Source organism: Drosophila miranda (assembly GCF_003369915.1).
Source record: "Drosophila miranda strain MSH22 chromosome Y unlocalized genomic scaffold, D.miranda_PacBio2.1 Contig_Y2_pilon, whole genome shotgun sequence".
NCBI classification, from domain to species: domain Eukaryota; kingdom Metazoa; phylum Arthropoda; class Insecta; order Diptera; family Drosophilidae; genus Drosophila; species Drosophila miranda.
The window spans coordinates 34685711-34699650 of NW_022881614.1; positions in this window are offsets into that span (position 1 = coordinate 34685711).

Consider the following 13940-nt stretch of genomic DNA (forward strand, 5'->3'; position numbering starts at 1 on the left):
TATACAGATTCCAAAGTCGATAGCGACAACCTCACCGTCCATACCATCAATGGACCCGTCCGTCTGACTCAGAGCATTACACGTAATGCAACCAAAAACTGTCCGACAAAACAAAAATTTTATATTCATAATTTGTCTGAAAATTATGACATACTCTTAGGCAGAGAATATTTGATGGCCAGCAAAGCCGTCATCGATTACCGAAATGAAACGGTAACGTTAGGAGAAAGGTCATACCCAATCATCCAAAGTGGAGAAGCAATTGCCGTCGGCAAGACCGCACACAAAGGTGTTAAGCCATCTTCAAAGGAAGATATATCTACACCTAAGTGCCTTGACCCATCTCCTGAAGGAGAGCAATACTTCGCTTCCGCATTAGAGAATGAATTAAGGGAATGCAACCAGCTAAGGTTGGAACATTTAAATGACGAAGAAAATGAGAAACTAAAGAAAGTTCTCTATGAATTTAAGGACGTGCAGTATAAAGAAGGTGACATTTTGACCTTCACTAGTACTATAAAGCACGAAATAAAAACCCATCACGAAGATCCTGTATATCGTCGACCATATAAATATGCTCAAATACACGATCAAGAAGTGACACAACAAATCAAAGATATGATTAGACAGGGAATCATTCGTAAGTCGAACTCTCCCTATTGTGCACCCATCGCTATGATACCAAAGAAAATAGTTGCTTCAGGAAAGCAGAAATATCGTATGGTAGTAGATTATAGAAGTCTAAACGAGGTGACAATAAAGGATAAATTTCCTACACCCAGAATGGACGAAATACTAGATAAACTAGGTAGGTGCCAATATTTCACAACAATCGATTTAGCTAAGGGATTCCATCAAATTCCTATGGAACCTAGCTCAATCCCAAAAACAGCTTTATCCACGAAGCATGGTCATTACGAGTTCACTCGTATGCCCTTTGGGCTAACCACTGCCCCCGCTACCTTCCAAAGATGTATGAACAATCTGCTAGAAGAGTTAATCTTCAAAGATTGCCTCGTATACTTAGACGACATCATTATATTTTCCACTTCATTGGAAGAACACCTGTTGTCACTAAGGAGAGTATTTGGAAAGTTGAGAGACGCCAACTTAAAGCTACAAATGGATAAGTGTGAATTCCTGAAGAAAGAAACGGAATTCCTAGGCCATGTAGTAACAACTAACGGCATAGTTCCTAATCCAAAGAAAATATCTGCCATAATAAACTTCCCAATACCCAATACAACCACAAAAATAAAATCATTCATAGGTTTATGTGGATTCTATAGGAAATTCATTCCCAACTTCGCTAATATAGCAAAACCTATGACACTCAAATTAAAGAAACGAGCAGTCATAGACCCAACAGAGGAAAAATACGTCGAGGCCTTCGAAAAATTGAAAGTACTTATCACCTCAGACCCCATCCTCGCATTCCCAGATTTCAACAAAATGTTCACGGTAACAACCGATGCAAGTAACATTTCATTAGGAGCAGTGTTGTCGCAAGACCACAAACCAATCTGCTATGCAAGTAGAACCTTAAACGAACACGAAATCAATTATTCAGCAATAGAAAAGGAATTACTAGCTATAGTTTGGGCAACTAAGTATTTCAGATCATACCTGTTTGGTAGAACGTTTGAGATATTAAGTGATCACAAACCCTTGATTTGGTTGAATAACCTCAAGGAACCAAATATGAAGCTACAACGATGGATGATCAAATTAAATGAATTTGACTTCAAAATAAAATATTTACCCGGAAAGGAGAACCATGTAGCCGATGCGCTGTCAAGAGTAAAGATTAACGAAAACCTACTCGGGGAAACCATTAATAGTGATTGTGCAACGGTCCATAGCGCGCAAGAAGATAATACAAATTATATTCCACTTACAGAGAGACCAATCAATTACTATAATAGGCAAATAGAACTGATTAAAGGTAATGAGGATAAGGTAGAAACATCCCACTATTTCCACAAGATACTGATAAAAATCACATATACCGAAATGACAGAATCATTAGCAAAAGATATAATAAAGGAATATGTGTGTACCAAAAAGAGTGCACTATATTTCCATAACGAAGTAGACTTCCCACTGTTCCAAAGGGCATTCCTGGAGATAATCAGTCCAAATCACTTCACTAAACTAATTAAATAAAGTACCAAACTCATAAATATTCCAAACTTCTCTGAATTCAAAGAACACATATTGAAGAATCATAAAGAGCTACTTCACCCAGGTATCGAAAAGACCACTAATTGGTTTAAAGGAAAATTCTACTACCCCGATTATCAAAAGTTAATCCAAAATATTATCAATGAGTGTCCTACGTGCAACGTTGCTAAAACTGAGCATCGTAACACCAATCTAACCTTCGAAATCACCCCTGAAATACAAAATATCAGAGAAAAGTATGTCATGGATTTCTATTTGGTAGGCAATCAACAATTCCTATCATGCATTGATGTATATTCTAAATTCGCTACCCTTGTAGAAGTTAAGAGTCGTGACTGGTTAGAAACCAAGAGAGCCATCATAAAAGTCTTTAACGAAATGGGCAAGCCACAGGGAATTAAAGCCGACAAAGATTCAGCCTTTATGTGCGCAGCATTGCAAGCATGGTTGAATGCGGAAAATGTGAAAATCGAAATCACCACCAGTAAAAACGGAGTTTCTGATGTAGAACGACTACATAAAACGATCAATGAAAAATTAAGAATCATTTCAAGTGAGGATAACATAGAAAACAAGCTCACAAAATTCGAGTTAATTCTATACACTTATAACCATAAAACGGTTCATAATACTACAAAAAGATCCCCAGCTGATATCTTCCTGTACGCCGGACTACCAGATTATAACACTCAACTGAATAAAGTTAGGAAGATCAATCATTTGAATAACGATAGAATCGACTTTGAAGTAGACACACGCTTCAAGAATGCACCCCTAGTTAAAACAAAAACAACCAACCCGTTCAAAAGAACAGGGGAAATTAGGCAGGTAGACGAAAAGCACTTTGAAGAGAAAAATAGATGGAGGAAAATCACCCACTATAAAACGAAATTCAAAAGAAAGACACAGGGAATTAAAGCCGACAAAGATTCAGCCTTTATGTGCGCAGCATTGCAAGCATGGTTGAATGCGGAAAATGTGAAAATCGAAATCACCACCAGTAAAAACGGAGTTTCTGATGTAGAACGACTACATAAAACGATCAATGAAAAATTAAGAATCATTTCAAGTGAGGATAACATAGAAAACAAGCTCACAAAATTCGAGTTAATTCTATACACTTATAACCATAAAACGGTTCATAATACTACAAAAAGATCCCCAGCTGATATCTTCCTGTACGCCGGACTACCAGATTATAACACTCAACTGAATAAAGTTAGGAAGATCAATCATTTGAATAACGATAGAATCGACTTTGAAGTAGACACACGCTTCAAGAATGCACCCCTAGTTAAAACAAAAACAACCAACCCGTTCAAAAGAACAGGGGAAATTAGGCAGGTAGACGAAAAGCACTTTGAAGAGAAAAATAGAGGGAGGAAAATCACCCACTATAAAACGAAATTCAAAAGAAAGAAAAAATCTAATAAAAGTAAATACGATAATTGCAGAGTACCCGAAGAGAGTACTGGGAATCCGGAGAATAGCCAAAAGAAACAAAAGAGGCCTTATAAATGCAGTAGGCACAGTATATAAATATCTATTTGGAACATTAGATCAAGATGATAAAGTCGAATTAGAAGGGAAAATAAACAATCTGGCTAGCCACAGTGTTCAAGCTAACGAATTAAACTTAGTAATTCAAGCAGTAAATTCTGGCATAGAAGTTGTCAATAAATTAAACAAGGATAATGATAGAAATAAGCAACTAGAGATATTAATATTTAACCTTCAACATTTTACACAGTACATAGAGGATATTGAATTAGGCATGCAGCTAACAAGATTGGGGATCTTTAATCCAAAATTATTGAGGCAGGATTACCTGAAACACATCGATTCAGAGAAATTATTAAATATCAAAACATCTACCTGGTTGAAAACAGACACTAACGAAATACTAATAATTTACAACATCCCACGAGAGATCAGAAATATTCCTATACTTAAAATTGTCCCATATCCAGATGAAGATAATAACATCCTCACTGACCTAACGCAAAACAATTATTACGTTCTAGAAAACGAGGTATATGAAAAAGAATCAAAACGAAAAATAAATGACGAATGTATTTCAGGAATAGTCAAACAAGTAGAAACAAAATGTCCATACACCAAAGCACACCAAAACTTTCAAATAAGTTTCATAGAACCCAACATATTGTTAACTTGGAAATTACCAAAAACCATATTAAACCAAGATTGCCTAAACTAAGAAATAAAAGTAGAAGGTAACGCATTAATAAAAATACATAATTGCAGTGTACAGTTAAACGAATTCTTAATATCCAACTCCATACCAGAATTTGCACAAAGCATCTACATCAACAATAACGTAACAAAAATTAAACCATTGTCTTATTTGCAAACCAAAGAAATCGTAATAGAAAATACGCGATTAAATAATGTATTACATGTAAGCTTAATACTACTATTTGTCATAATCATAATAGGATTAAGCTACAAATCTAAGTAAAAGCAATAAGCCTAAAACCGACCCGCACATAGAAACCCCTTCAGACGAAGCGAGGAATCCCCAGCAGGCACAGTTTTAGACGCACCCGAACTATATCCAAGGATAATCGCCTGAGGACAGGCTTAAATCTAACAATGGGGGAGTGACATATCTATAGTCCATGCTCCGCATACCCTTGTCTATGTCTATTACCCTGCACCCACAATACTATAAACAATACGACACCCTCAGCTTCAAACCCTCATAAACAATCTCACGCTCGAAATGGACCACGCGCAGCCGATTGCAGGCAATGTAAACAAACACCCTAAACTGGAAGTTGAACATAAAACAATAGATGCCGCCCTAGAATCCAGCCGCACCAGAATCACGCCACTCTTCAGAGATCAATTACGAATCGATTCTCAAGAATCACACCATCCTAGCTGACCAATCAGAGGCCCTATTCTCAGCCACCCCCAAGTAATGCAACACCGATCATACGCAGCGGAAGCCTTTCATCAAAAGCCGCCTTTCCCACATATCGATCGAGTCACGTACTCCATCTCCGAAGCCGAAGTCGAAGCCAACGCCTCCGAATCCAAATCCGAATCCCAAACCGAGCATCATAATATAAATAGTCTGCATCTAAGAAGCCAACTCAGTTCTGTTCAAGACAAACGTCAATCGCGACACCGTCGGAGAATTCAACCAAAGTTAATTCCGTTCAAGACTTCAGACCTCAGTCATCGTCGGGAAAATAACTAATCAATGTACGCTAAAGTTTAAGTGAAGAAATAAAACCTTTTTTAAAACGTAAACTGAAGTGTCGCATATTTAATTGGCGCAGCCGGTAGGATCTCAGTTAAAAGTGAATCCTTTTTTTAAGACGATCAATTGGCGTAGTGACAGTTACAGTGCGTAATAACCTACAGTGATCAGAGGAAAAGTAACGCTAATACTAAAGAGATCCGCCAAAGAATCTACACACGATTGAACTCAATTAATATTAGGAAAAAAAGCAAATAAATAAAAAGAAATCAACATGCCGCTAACAGAAATACACCTGAACCAAGCCTTGAAGTCAATCAGGCAAATTCCACCATACGACGGATGCCAAGAACGCCTAAGCTCGTTCATAAGTAGGATCGAGTACATCTCCGAATTGTACTCAACAGAAGACATCCGGCAACAAAGCATCATGTACGGAGCCACTGAGGGTCAACTGTGCGGACGAGCACAACTTTTATCACAAAGCCTTCAACCCAACACCTGGACCGATCTAAAAGCAGCCCTAATCAGCAAATTCAACAACCACACTCCATACGAGACGCTGCTACAACAATTACACGACACCAAATTCAATGGGAATATTCGTAAGTTTGTAGAAGAACTAGAAATTAAGTCAAATGTTATAGTAAGTAAACTAAATCTGGAGACTAGCCCAGAAAATAAGATAATCTTTAAAAACGCTCTGGCAAATGCCACCAGACATACCATAGAAGATGCTCTACCCAATAAACTATTCATCATTTTAGCAAAAAAAGACATTTCTACTATGGCTAATCTAGAAAAATCAGCTCAAGAGTTAGGAATCTACGAAAATTTCGTAACTGATAACAAGAATCACGAACATTCAAGAAACGGAAATAACAATCGTAGGAATGTTGGAACTTATTACCCTCGCTATAGTAGTAACGATTATAACAATCAAAACCCAAGTACTTCCAGAAATAATCTTGGATCGAATCGAAATAATTCAGGAAATAATGCCGTAAATAATAAAGGGTTATTTAACGAATTTAGAAATTCCTTAAACCAGGGCAGAGTCCAGAATCCCACAAACTATCAAATCAATCAGACACAGGCAGGTAGCAGTGCACCAAATCAGCCAGTCAAACGATCTAGGGAAAGCCAAAGCGGACAAATGAAAATGGATGTAAATTTTCAGCAGAGTGCCTCGGAAGAAATCGAGGAAGACCATATATAGAAATAATCATAAATAATAAAAAATTAAGAGGTATCGCGGACTCGGGATCGTCAATAAATATAATAAAAGAAAACTATACAGATTCCAAAGTCGATAGCGACAACCTCACCGTCCATACCATCAATGGACCCGTCCGTCTGACTCAGAGCATTACACGTAATGCAACCAAAAACTGTCCGACAAAACAAAAATTTTATATTCATAATTTGTCTGAAAATTATGACATACTCTTAGGCAGAGAATATTTGATGGCCAGCAAAGCCGTCATCGATTACCGAAATGAAACGGTAACGTTAGGAGAAAGGTCATACCCAATCATCCAAAGTGGAGAAGCAATTGCCGTCGGCAAGACCGCACACAAAGGTGTTAAGCCATCTTCAAAGGAAGATATATCTACACCTAAGTGCCTTGACCCATCTCCTGAAGGAGAGCAATACTTCGCTTCCGCATTAGAGAATGAATTAAGGGAATGCAACCAGCTAAGGTTGGAACATTTAAATGACGAAGAAAAGGAGAAACTAAAGAAAGTTCTCTATGAATTTAAGGACGTGCAGTATAAAGAAGGTGACATTTTCACCTTCACTAGTACTATAAAGCACGAAATAAAAACCCATCACGAAGATCCTGTATATCGTCGACCATATAAATATGCTCAAATACACGATCAAGAAGTGACACAACAAATCAAAGATATGATTAGACAGGGAATCATTCGTAAGTCGAACTCTCCCTATTTTGCACCCATCGCTATGATACCAAAGAAAATAGTTGCTTCAGGAAAGCAGAAATATCGTATGGTAGTAGATTATAGAAGTCTAAGCGAGGTGACAATAAAGGATAAATTTCCTACACCCAGAATGGACGAAATACTAGATAAACTAGGTAGGTGCCAATATTTCACAACAATCGATTTAGCTAAGGGATTCCATCAAATTCCTATGGAACCTAGCTCAATCCCAAAAACAGCTTTCTCCACGAAGCATGGTCATTACGAGTTCACTCGTATGCCCTTTGGGCTAACCACTGCCCCCGCTACCTTCCAAAGATGTATGAACAATCTGCTAGAAGAGTTAATCTTCAAAGATTGCCTCGTATACTTAGACGACATCATTATATTTTCCACTTCATTGGAAGAACACCTGTTGTCACTAAGGAGAGTATTTGAAAAGTTGAGAGACGCCAACTTAAAGCTACAAACGGATAAGTGTGAATCCCTGAAGAAAGAAACGGAATTCCTAGGCCATGTAGTAACAACTAACGGCATAGTTCCTAATCCAAAGAAAATATCTGCCATAATAAACTTCCCAATACCCAATACAACCACAAAAATTAAATCATTCATAGGTTTATGTGGATTCTATAGGAAATTCATTCCCAACTTCGCTAATATAGCAAAACCTATGACACTCAAATTAAAGAAACGAGCAGTCATAGACCCAACAGAGGAAAAATACGTCGAGGCCTTCGAAAAATTGAAAGTACTTATCACCTCAGACCCCATCCTCGCATTCCCAGATTTCAACAAAATGTTCACGGTAACAACCGATGCAAGTAACATTTCATTAGGAGCAGTGTTGTCGCAAGACCACAAACCAATCTGCTATGCAAGTAGAACCTTAAACGAACACGAAATCAATTATTCAGCAATAGAAAAGGAATTACTAGCTATAGTTTGGGCAACTAAGTATTTCAGATCATACCTGTTTGGTAGAACGTTTGAGATATTAAGTGATCACAAACCCTTGATTTGGTTGAATAACCTCAAGGAACCAAATATGAAGCTACAACGATGGAAGATCAAATTAAATGAATTTGACTTCAAAATAAAATATTTACCCGGAAAGGAGAACCATGTAGCCGATGCGCTATCAAGAGTAAAGATTAACGAAAACCTACTCGGGGAAACCATTAATAGTGATTGTGCAACGGTCCATAGCGCGCAAGAAGATAATACAAATTATATTCCACTTACAGAGAGACCAATCAATTACTATAATAGGCAAATAGAACTGATTAAAGGTAATGAGGATAAGGTAGAAACATCCCACTATTTCCACAAGATACTGATAAAAATCACATATACCGAAATGACAGAATCATTAGCAAAAGATATAATAAAGGAATATGTGTGTACCAAAAAGAGTGCACTATATTTCCATAACGAAGTAGACTTCCCACTGTTCCAAAGGGCATTCCTGGAGATAATCAGTCCAAATCACTTCACTAAACTGATTAAATCCAGTACCAAACTCATAAATATTCCCAACTACTCTGAATTCAAAGAACAAATATTGAAGAATCATAATAATACTTCACCCAGGTATCGAAAAGACCACTAATTGGTTTAAAGGAAAATTCTACTACCCCGATTATCAAAAGTTAATCCAAAATATTATCAATGAGTGTCCTACGTGCAACGTTGCTAAAACTGAGCATCGTAACACCAATCTAACCTTCGAAATCACCCCTGAAATACAAAATATCAGAGAAAAGTATGTCATGGATTTCTATTTGGTAGGCAATCAACAATTCCTATCATGCATTGATGTATATTCTAAATTCGCTACCCTTGTAGAAGTTAAGAGTCGTGACTGGTTAGAAACCAAGAGAGCCATCATAAAAGTCTTTAACGAAATGGGCAAGCCACAGGGAATTAAAGCCGACAAAGATTCAACCTTTATGTGCGCAGCATTGCAAGCATGGTTGAATGCGGAAAATGTGAAAATCGAAATCACCACCAGTAAAAACGGAGTTTCTGATGTAGAACGACTACATAAAACGATCAATGAAAAATTAAGAATCATTTCAAGTGAGGATAACATAGAAAACAAGCTCACAAAATTCGAGTTAATTCTATACACTTATAACCATAAAACGGTTCATAATACTACAAAAAGATCCCTAGCTGATATCTTCCTGTACGCCGGACTACCAGATTATAACACTCAACTGAATAAAGTTAGGAAGATCAATCATTTGAATAACGATAGAATCGACTTTGAAGTAGACACACGCTTCAAGAATGCACCCCTAGTTAAAACAAAAACAACCAACCCGTTCAAAAGAACAGGGGAAATTAGGCAGGTAGACGAAAAGCACTTTGAAGAGAAAAATAGAGGGAGGAAAATCACCCACTATAAAACGAAATTCAAAAGAAAGAAAAAATCTAATAAAAGTAAATACGATAATTGCAGAGTACCCGAAGAGAGTACTGGGAATCCGGAGCTACAACATGATTAAGATTATAATCTTACTAATGTTCACCGTCCTACAGTCTTCCGGACAGAATATAGAGATAGATCCCATCAACTCAAGGAATGGATATCTCATATTCAAAACAAATACCATTAACATACCCATTAATTATGAATACCATTATCTAACAATTAATATAACAAGAACAGATGAAACATATCAGAGTTTACTAGAACAGGCAACCCAATTTAATAACGAAATCCAAATTCAATATTTAGTCGAGAAATTGCAACGTGAATTCAACGGCATCAAAGTAGCCAAAAGAAACAAAAGAGGCCTTATAAATGCAGTAGGCACAGTATATAAATATCTATTTGGAACATTAGATCAAGATGATAAAGTCGAATTAGAAGGGAAAATAAACAATCTGGCTAGCCACAGTGTTCAAGCTAACGAATTAAACTTAGTAATTCAAGCAGTAAATTCTGGCATAGAAGTTGTCAATAAATTAAACAAGGATAATGATAGAAATAAGCAACTAGAGATATTAATATTTAACCTTCAACATTTTACAGAGTACATAGAGGATATTGAATTAGGCATGCAGCTAACAAGATTGGGGATCTTTAATCCAAAATTATTGAGGCAGGATTACCTGAAACACATCGATTCAGAGAAATTATTAAATATCAAAACATCTACCTGGTTGAAAACAGACACTAACGAAATACTAATAATTTACAACATCCCACGAGAGATCAGAAATATTCCTATACTTAAAATTGTCCCATATCCAGATGAAGATAATAACATCCTCACTGACCTAACGCAAAACAATTATTACGTTCTAGAAAACGAGGTATATGAAAAAGAATCAAACCGAAAAATAAATGACGAATGTATTTCAGGAATAGTCAAACAAGTAGAAACAAAATGTCCATACACCAAAGCACACCACAACTTTCAAATAAGTTTCATAGAACCCAACATATTGTTAACTTGGAAATTACCAAAAACCATATTAAACCAAGATTGCCTAAACCAAGAAATAAAAGTAGAAGGTAACGCATTAATAAAAATACATAATTGCAGTGTACAGTTAAACGAATTCTTAATATCCAACTCCATACCAGAATTTGCACAAAGCATCTACATCAACAATAACGTAACAAAAATTAAACCATTGTCTTATTTGCAAACCAAAGAAATCGTAATAGAAAATACGCGATTAAATAATGTATTACATGTAAGCTTAATACTACTATTTGTCATAATCATAATAGGATTAAGCTACAAATTGTTTAATCTAAGTAAAAGCAATAAGCCTAAAACCGACCCGCACATAGAAACACCTTCAGACGAAGACGAGGAATCCCCAGCAGGCACAGTTTTAGACGCACCCGAACTATATCCAAGGATAATCGCCTGAGGACAGGCTTAAATCTAACAATGGGGGAGTGACATATCTATAGTCCATGCTCCGCATACCCTTGTCTATGTCTATTACCCTGCACCCACAATACTATAAACAATACGACACCCTCAGCTTCGAACCCTCATAAACAATCTCACGCTCGAAATGGACCACGCGCAGCCGATTGCAGGCAATGTAAACAAACACCCTAAACTGGAAGTTGAACATAAAACAATAGATGCCGCCCTAGAATCCAGCCGCACTAGAATCCAGCCGCACCAGAATCACGCCACTCTTCAGAGATCAATTACGAATCGATTCTCAAGAATCACACCATCCTAGCTGACCAATCAGAGGCCCTATTCTCAGCCACCCCCACGTAATGCAACACCGATCATACGCAGCGGAAGCCTTTCATCAAAAGCCGCCTTTCCCACATATCGATCGAGTCACGTACTCCATCTCCGAAGCCGAAGTCGAAGCCAACGCCTCCGAATCCAAATCCGAATCCCAAACCGAGCATCATAATATAAATAGTCTGCATCTAAGAAGCCAACTCAGTTCTGTTCAAGACAAACGTCAATCGCGACACCGTCGGAGAATTCAACCAAAGTTAATTCCGTTCAAGACTTCAGACCTCAGTCATCGTCGGGGAAATAACTAATCAATGTACGCTAAAGTTTAAGTGAAGAATAAAACCTTTTTTAAAACGTAAACTGAAGTGTCGCATATTTAATTATATATATATATATACACGTCGATAATATTTTGTGTACAAAATATGAAGTCTCTAGCTTTATTATTTTAATTTACGTCAAAAAATGGGATCGCTGGCCCACTGTGCAACCGTAGATAAGTTCTTTCAGAGTTTTTCGGAACATCTTTTCACTAATCCAATCATCGGTCACTTTCTTCTCTTCTTGACCGTTCTGAGACACACTCCATGCCGATGGACCTGCAACAGTTAACGGTCCGCTGGGCAGGGTAGGGGTATGCCACGAGTCTGTTGCCTGTTACCACTTAGAACAATGCGCACACGCTCTTTCGTGTTGCCCAATAATTAATGATCATGTACATGGATGCGGATGATGGGTTGGACTGGGCTGCGGATGGAATGGTATGGTATGGTATGGTATGGTATGGTATGGAATGGCATGGAATCGCACTGGAGTGAGATGAGATGAGAGATGGAGCAGATGGAATATGGCTAATATATGCAGTTGGGTTCAATCACCTGTTAATTGAGTTTAGCCGAGTGCGCAAGAGTCAAGACCCTGCGCACTGTGCACCCCATAGAGAGACCGCATATAACATGCGGAACATGCACACTAGACAGAGCCACAGAAACCCGCAGAACCGACATCGTACGACTGGGTTAGGTTTTAGCAGAAGGTTTTCCTCTCTTGGCTTGATTTTTTTTCCCAGCATCATCAAAATCGCATCAGTTTCAGTGGCGATGCTGGGACTACTGCTGATGTTGCAGTCGTACCCCAAAATCCAGGTCATTACTGCCATTAAATTCGTTTCGAAAATGCATGAGGAGGCAGCGGCCGGGGTAAAGGCGAAGGCAAAGGCAAAGCTAAAAATAAGATAAATTGCTGAAAGCCAAACCGATGACCGAAAATCAAACGAAATGAAACTGAGGCAAAGTCGTAAACAAATCGAAAAGAAAGAGAAATAATAGAAATAATATTGTTGTTATTTCACAACAGCACGTTGGGTGATAGATGGACATGGAGCTAAGCTAGCCCGTGTGGATAGATGGATGGTGATTATTACTGAGTCTGCCGTCTGGTGACTGGTCAATCAAAAGACTGGGGCCTGTTGCTGTTGTTGTTCTTTTTGGTGCGTTTTGTAAAGAAATTTTACTTTCAAATTAGGCCGCAAACTGTTGCTTTTTATCTCTTTCTTCTCTCATTCATTCTCTCGCACATTACCCACCATCTGCCCTCTCGTTCTCGCTCCCGCTCCCGCTCACTACCTTTGCCATTGTCTATTACTGTTGTTCTTCTTTTGAGCAGCGCAACTCACAAACACACACACACGCATACGCACTAAGAGGGAGATAAGCAGAACTTGGATATGAACAGTTAGAAGTCCCCAATATTTTTTATACCCGATACTCAAAATGAGTATTGGGGTATACTAGATTTGTGGTAAAAGTGGATGTGTGTAACGTCCAGATGGAATCGTTTCCGACCCCATAAAGTATATATATTCTTGATCAGCATCAATAGCCGAGTCGATTGAGCCCTGTCTGTCTGTCCGTCCGTCCGTCTGTCCGTCTGTCCGTCCGTCCGTCTGTCCGTCTGTCCGTCCCCTTTAGCGCCTAGTGCTCAAAGACTATAAGAGCTAGAGCAACGATGTTTTGGATCCAGACTTCTGTGATATGTCACTGCTACAAAAATATTTCAAAACTTCGCCCCGCCCATTTCCGCCCCCACAAATGACGAAAATCTGTGGCATCCACATTTTTAAAGATACGATAAAACCAAAAACGCAGAATCGTAGAGGATGACTATATGTTCTAGAGTGTAAAATCTCAACCAGATCGTATAATTATTATAGCCAGAATCAAGAAAACAATTTCATTCTTTCTCGCTCTGTCTCTCTCTAACACACAGGTTTCATGGTCGGTTTTGCCAATTGCAAAATATGAGTTCAAGGATCTCAGAACCTATAAGATCCAGAGCAACCAA